Here is an 8,250-nt window from a genome sequence, read left to right on the forward strand (position 1 = left end):
CTACTCTCTCTCCGCTCTCTCTATTATCAATCTCTCTCGGTCTTTCCTTTCTTTTCTTGTTGTCGTTCCTTCTTATTACTCCTTATGCCGCCTGTGTTTCGGTAACTACTTCCAGCCTTTTTGTTTCGATTACTAATCGATTCATCTATGCTGTTATATGTATATGTATACATACATGATTGTATGTATGTGTATTGATGTGTGTATACAGTTCGTGTATGTGTATGTCTATGTGGGTGAAGTTTGGGTGCGTGGCTCTGAACTTTCCGGCCGTCCCTGTGTTCTTGGTAGCTTTGCGATGTTCGTGTTGTGGCACGTTGTGCGCGTGTAACCCTGTTCTGTTACCTTGTTCTGTTGGTTGTATTCCGGTTCAGTAATTTGAATTAATCCGTGTAATTATTTTAATTGCAGGGAATTATGACTACGATTCATGATATAAATAATTTTGTGCGATTGGTTTTAACTGAATTAATTGGTGGAATTTTTGTGTTGGAACCCGAATAATTGGGTGCCCCGAAAATTTTGCCGCCATCGGCGATGAGCCTCGACGAGCCGATGGTGGACAATGATGAATCATTTCTGAGTCCTACAAATAAAAATATAAACATGCGAGTAATAATAATTAATAACTAAATTGTATCGGTGATTGGAATTTGTAAGTTATAACTGGTTGTCGTGGTTCGAATTGGATTGTGATTTGTGTTATTGACGTCGATGATGTTTCGACGGGTAGTCCGATAAACAAAGGGGACGCTGTCCGATTTTCGGAAAATCAAACTACGGGAATACAGGAAGCGTATCCGAAGATTATCGGGATGTCGAGCGAGTATAAGTAAATACATATACGTATGTTTATACAGAACCTGATTGTATGTTGTGTTGTATGTTTTGGCCAAAACACAGTAATCCTAATTTCGTAAAATGATGAGTATACGTATTTTCTGAAAATGAACACTGGATCAATTTCGAGAATATGAACCCTAATTGTGTTATGTGTTATTCTAATATGAATAATTACGAGTCGGGTTTGAATATCGTTGGGTAAGAATTAGTATCGAGGATATGTCAAGCATACCTAGACGTCTAACGTAGGGCATTTCGACCCTGTAGGTTATGATCGAGAACCTGAAAGTGGACGATGGACTAAAGATAACCTAGTGGTCAATTGACGAGTTCAGTAGAGTTTCAACAGAAAGACCTGAGTGTCAAGGTCGAATCCAGAGTGACATAGTGGTTGGACGTAAAAGCCTAAGCGGCAGAGTTGGTCCAGAATTGATCAGTAATAGTTATAAAGCCTTGTAAGGAAAGTATTTCTGAACTTTGCTTCAAGATATATATTACCAATATTTTCGAACTGTTTCATAACATGTCGCTATTATTCAAAATAACTCTTGTTTACATTGCAAGTGCATTAACTATTTACCCTTGAATCCCTGATTTTTCTTGATCTTGAGCCGTAAGCCTTGTTCTTTGTAAACTTTCCTTTGTTGATCCTCAGACACCAAACCACACAAATATGATACTATTTCCCAAATGTTTAACTACCAAACACCAAAAGAAAATGGTTTGAAAACACAGAAACTTTTATACCCCAATCATTCTTAGTAACATCAAAGAACCATATCCTGAAAAATCATTACTGGTTTGATACCTGACCCTTGTACAAACTGAAAACCGTTTCTTATACATACCCTGATATACCCTTGAGATATCCATGAGTTTTCTTATGTTTTATGCAAATGTTTAACCATCATCGATTATGATCTTGTTTTATTGAATCATATTGTTATCATATTGAACTGCTTTAGGATTGGATAATTTTTATATATGTGGACCAGATTCATGGTCAGACCATACCAATGGTCAAGTTAGGCCAACGTGTGCCTTGGATCCAGTAATTAGAGCAGTGTTGTATGCTTGCTCGGGGTTAGTGCGTGACTGATCAGTAGCCTAACCTTGGTTTTTAAAACTTAAAAATGAATATCCAATTCTAATGATGAGTTAAAAAACAACTTGATTCCTTTGAATCATTTCAATTGATCATTATTTAACCTCAGTTATCACTATTATGACTTGCTGAGCTAGTTAGCTCACCCTTGCGAATCTTTTATATATTTTACAGTTGAAAAGAATGTGGATGATAGTGAAGTTCCTCAGTCCAAAGTGCGGGCTAAGGTTCCAGGGAGTTGAATCAAGCTAGCAGAAGCTTCATGCGGTATAGAGATAGTCAGATTGTAAGAATGATTTTATTATCAATTGTAAATTAAATTAGTTGGGATTTGGAATGTTGTAATAAAAGTTAAGGTTGTGGCTTGTTTTCATACTTTAACCTGTTGCGATCCGTGGTTTTATGAAGCAGGGTCATTATAAATAATATTTCTTATACAGGTTTATATATTGTATTTGTGTTGTGGACCCCAAACTTCTGACCCGGGTTTGGAGGGCGCCACAGGTTGGTCCTAAACATGGCAAGGTTACAGATTGGTTAGTTAGATTTCTGTCCTGAACACTAAAAAGAGCAGTTGAATGAAAACGGGCATTACGACGGCTATGTTTAGGCGATTACCAAATTTTATTACAAGACCACAACCATACCAAACCAACCTGTTAGGTCCCAATATGTTTGTAGAAGGGGGGGTTGAATACAAACTATACCGTTTAATCGAATTTAATGTGGAATAAAAAATTGAAACAAAATTCAAGTTAAATAAAAATATTATTAAACTTGAAAGGTGTTACAACAACGGTAACGATTACAAGGGATTAATCTCAAATTAATTATCACAAATCTAGAATAAATTCGACATGAACTTTTTCTATTTTTGGAATAAAAAGAATCAAATGCTAGAAGCAATTTGAGATTAAGTTCTAGGGATTTTGATCCGCTAGATAGTTACACAAGAACAAGAGAATGATTTCTAGTGGTTTGGATTTAACTTAAATAACTAGAAATTGATTATCTAAATTCAGTAGATGAAAGATGAAATATTTGCAGCTCTGCTTTTCTTTTGTTCTTGAAAATGGTTGACTTTTGTTGTAATGTTAAGAGAGATTGTGTTCTGCTTCGTTTCTTTTATAATTCAATCAACAGAATTGAATTGAACTGGCAAGACAATCGGTTGAACTAGCATGACAATCGGCATCACAATCTCCTGAACTAGCATGACAATCGGCATGACAATCTGTTGGACTAGCATGACAATCTCCTGAACTAGTAGAACTTTCGGTATGACAATCTGTTGAACTAGTATGACTTTCGGTATCACAATCCAGATTGTCATACCAGTTCAATTGATTGTCATGCTGAATTAATATTGAATATAAATTCAAAATCAATTCTGAAAATTCATAATATTAATTCAGAATTAATTAATCAATTAATTCAATTAATAAATAAATTAATCTTTACAGATATAATTTATTTTCTTAATTAAACTATATGACTTAATTAATTAATAGAGAATTAATACTACTCTTCAACAGCAACCATTCTTCTGAAAATCACTGAAACTTATGAATCAATTCCACCACTTCAATGTTGACACTCGATGTACTGTCTGGTTCATGAGTGACTAACTTCCGTGATGTTTCTTCATGTCTTGACTTTGATAATCTTGATTTTCTTCAGATTAAATCCCTGTAATTATCTGATACCCTGACGAGATCTTTGTAACTTGATTAAATCCACAATCTTGATTTATATCACTGAGGCTTGATCAATTTCTTGAACTTCTTCCAGTGAAGTAATTCCTCAAGTCTGTAGATGAACATTGTTTCTGAATCCTTGGACAGATGTTACTTTGTGAGATCTCTTTGACGGTAGATCCACTATTTACTTGTTACATTCTTATTTGAGTTGAGTTAAATCCTCGAATAAACAAATAGGCTATGACATATGCCTTTTAATCTCCCCCTATTTGTTTATTAGACAATAACAACAAATACCTAGAAGATAACTCAACTAACAAATAAGAAAAAGATGTAAACAGAAATGCAAAGTAAATAGCAGAAAAGTTCTGGATTATATTTATCATTTTCCAGATTCCAAATAGATGTTCCTCTAGACTGAACATATCTTCAAGTAATTTCATCTTCATTTGTACAACCACATTTCCTATTGAGAAGCGCATATCTCTCTTGCTTCTCCCCCTATGAGAATCAACTGCTTAAAGGAGATCACCTTCGTTTACCACATCTCCCGTACAATAGGATCCGCAGATAAAAACCAATGGTACTCCCCTTTTGGAAAACAGCTTCATCCCTTATGAAGAATAGTGATGTACCAAACCAGTTCTTCTGATTACTAGGAAATCACCTTGTGTTTACCACCTCTCCCGTACAATAGGATCCGTAGTTACAAACAACAATGGTGTGGTGTAGTGTACATATGTAGGATCTTTTTCTTCCTCCCTGCTATTTTTCCCCCTTAGTTGAGGAATCCTCCAAATTATTACTTAAGCTTTTATCTCCCCCTTAGAGAAGGAATGTATGCCGTTGTCTGAAGGAGTTCTCATATTTCACTTGGTTGGAAAAGAAATAACAAGTAGTTTCTCTTTCTTCCTCACTGTGAGTGTGTAATTCTGTTTAGTATACCTCATATGTGTTTCACTCTTCTCTCCACTCGTGTTTACACTCATTCTCACAAGTGTATCACTCTTCTCATAGCTCCAAAATTCAGCTGTACCTGCAAGGAAAATCACCTTAGCCATCCTTAAGGAGGTCACAGGTGGTGCAATGAGAGTTCGCAAATCCCCATCCTTGTTAAACTCGTCAGATGAATCTGAGTCATAATCTACAAGTTGCTAGTTTCCCTTTTAGGGTTCCAGATTTGAATTCTGGGAAGGTAAACAATGATCCAACGAATTTAGCATAAAGATCAAAGTTCCCTTCTAATGTCTGTGAAGACATTTCCTTGTGACTCATCAGGTAATATCTGAATCATTGTCAACAAGTTGCCGATCTGCACCTATGTCAGATCCACTATCCGCAGATGCATCCAGGGGATTTAAGCCTAGGGAGGTAGACACTGACCACTGACATATGGATTTTGGATCAGTATCCTCTCCTAACACCTGTAAAGGTAATTGGCCCATTAAAGAACCTTGAACAATCGAATCTGACCTTAAAATGGTCGAAACTCTTATTTCCGTCAACTCCTCCTTTGTGTGTGTAACCTTTCCTTGTGCATCAAGAATTATTTATGTTTGAGGTGGTGACACTACATCGGATACCCTGGCCGACAGGCAAATTTTAATAGACGCACCCTGTTGAGAGGATGAATCTAGTAACTATTTTTGTGCCTTTTCAGCCATTACATCTTTTTGAGAAGATGTATGGGGGCTAGCAGTTGTCTCGGTTTAAATACTACTCATCTTTGTAGGAGACAGGGCTGCTGGGTTGACTTCAGAACCTTCCTTATATGGTGCACTAAGGCACTATCTCCCTCACGCTCATTTATACTTCATTTTAGTGGTAAGAGAGTGTTGCTTGGTTTTGTTTCTGTGTTTGTCTTTACAGTCTGGGATAGAAGTTGTGGATTTTCAACCTCATGACTTGTCAATGAAAGAAAGCCATTGGAGACTAAACCTGTATCACAGAACATATGGCACTATAGAGATACAATGTACTTAAGATCTATAATGAATGAAAATTATACATTTAATCTTTTGAGAGAGATGATGTACAATAGTGACTTCAAAAGATTTTAAATGAAATAAGAAATCACTAATGTTGAAAGAAGTTTGAGTTCAATGATAACATTACCAGCTTGCAACCAGCCATATCCCTCTGTTAAACCTTTGATGTTATCTCCAAAGGTAACCATTGGGCCAGCTTTTTCAACCATATTTGATAGCAGGGCTCTATCTCTGGTCATATGTCTTGACAACCCGCTGTCAAGAATCCACACTACCGGTTCCACCTGTTTAATACCCTGTAATACAAATGGATTAGACCTTTTCGGAACCCAAACTTGGTTGGGTCCGACATACTTATAGAATTGGCCTTTACAGGCAAAACAATATTCTTAACTTTTATGTTCTCAACTTTCTCAATGACTGGACATTTGACCTTGTAAATAGCCTTGACAAACTTCTGTTTAGGCTTAGGCACAAATGTCTCATTTCTAGCTTTAGGAGGACTAGCAGTCTTAGACCTATTATGCTTCCTATTATTCACATGCTGACGAGGAGTAGTCTTATCCGTAGAAACATGCTTACCATTAAAATAAGCATACATCAAATTAAAAGCACAAGACATACAATTAGAAACACCACATACTTTATGAGAGGGATTAACAACAGGCAAATTATGCATGATAGATATGGCATTTTTGTTATCCAACTCATATGTGTCTGAGTTAGTCTCAGTTGCTTTCACAACTTTGACTGGAACTTTCGACACACTTGGCTTGGAAACAACCTTCTCATTAGCACGATCTTTAGCACGTATTTCTTCTTGAATAATAAAGGAGGTCTCATCAAATGGTTCAGCAATTGATCCTTTATAGAGGGGTTTATCAACACCCTTAAGCACATGTGGTACTTCCCTACCTTCAGCATAGACATGAGCAGGGGAGTTTATGCCTAATTCTCCAATAGCAGCATTGTAATCAAAACCTATTCCAGATGTTTGAATAACAGCTTGCTTACTGTAGAACTCTTTAGCCATCGAACAAGAATTAAAGTAAGCTTTAACATTAGTCTCAAGACCGGTGATCTTGTCTTTGAGAATAGTTTCGAGTTGTCTATAACAGTTAACTCTATTCTCTAGAAAAGATACTCGTTCTTTTAATTTGTCTTGATTAATGTGCACAAGTCTTAATTCATTGACCTCTTTCTCAAGGTCTTTGATCTGCTGACTTAACAGTTCATTATCACGACGAGCACAGTCTAAGGAAGCTCCTAGATGATAAACTAATTCAGCATCAGTAAATTTTACCTCTTTTCTTGATGATGAAGTATTTCCATCAATAGTCATAAGAGCAAGATTCCCTTCTTCTTCATCTTCACTATCAATATCATCCCAGCTTCTTCTCTTTGCCAGATAAGCCCTTTCAGAGTTACTCTTCTGATTTGAATCATAAGAGTTCTTCCTTACTTGCTTTGGCTTCCTGCATTCTGTGGCAAAGTGTCCCAACTCATTGCAGTTATAGCATCTAATGGTGCTCCGATCAATCATCCATGTTTTGTATCCACCACTACTGGTGTTAGAGGATGAAGATCCACCTGTCTGGAATCTGTTGTAGTTGGACTTGTACTTGAACTTGGGTTTTCTCTTGAATCTGACATTGGGGAATCTCTTGACAATCTGGGCCATTGACCATTGACTCATCTTCCAATTTCTCCAGCTATTCCAAGGAGTAAAAATCATCACTGGATTGATTTGTAGTAGGAGGATCATATTCTGCTACTAATACATTTTCCTCAGCCTTGGAATATTGTACCATTCTCTCTGACTGTTGAGATTGTTGTTATTGTTGTTGACCTTCAGCTACTAGAGCAGTAGATGTGTTGACCACTCTATCATTCCCGTAGACTTCCTTCTGTTGAATCTGCTCCAACTCATAGGTTTTTAACACACCATAGAGTCTATCCAAAGAAATCTCACTCAGATCTCTAGCTTCTCTTATGGCAGTGATTCTATGTTCAAGATGAGTTGGCAGTGTTAGATATATTTGATATATATTTGATAATGTCATGGCTAATATGATTTATGTTTAGTTTTCAGATCTTACTTAAACAGGATAAATCAGTACTTACTGGAAGTCAGGACTTAAGGATATCAGTACTTATATTATCAGGAGATAATCATCAGAAGATGGATATCAGAACTTAAGTGCTGAAGGACGTTCAGATAAGGACAGTAGCTGATTAAAGGAAAGAAGATCGAGATAAACATAAGAAGAGATATGCATGAAGAAGGAGTTCCGTGAAGAATGGAATACTTGGAAGAAAAGATATCTGATTGATATTGTTAGGTCCCAATATGTTTGTAGAAGGGGGGGTTGAATACAAACTATACCGTTTAATCGAATAAAATGCGGAATAAAAAGGTGAAACAAAATTCAAGTTAAATAAAACTTTTATTAAACTTGAAAGGTGTTACAACAACGGTATCTGTTACAAGGGATTAATCTCAAATCAATTATTACAAATCTAGAATAAATTCGACATGAACTTTTTCTATTTTTGCAATAAAAAGATCAAATGCTAAATGCGATTTGAGATTAAGTTCTAGGGATTTTGATCC

This window comes from Apium graveolens, chromosome 4, assembly GCF_009905375.1.
Source record: "Apium graveolens cultivar Ventura chromosome 4, ASM990537v1, whole genome shotgun sequence".
Lineage (NCBI taxonomy): Eukaryota > Viridiplantae > Streptophyta > Magnoliopsida > Apiales > Apiaceae > Apium > Apium graveolens.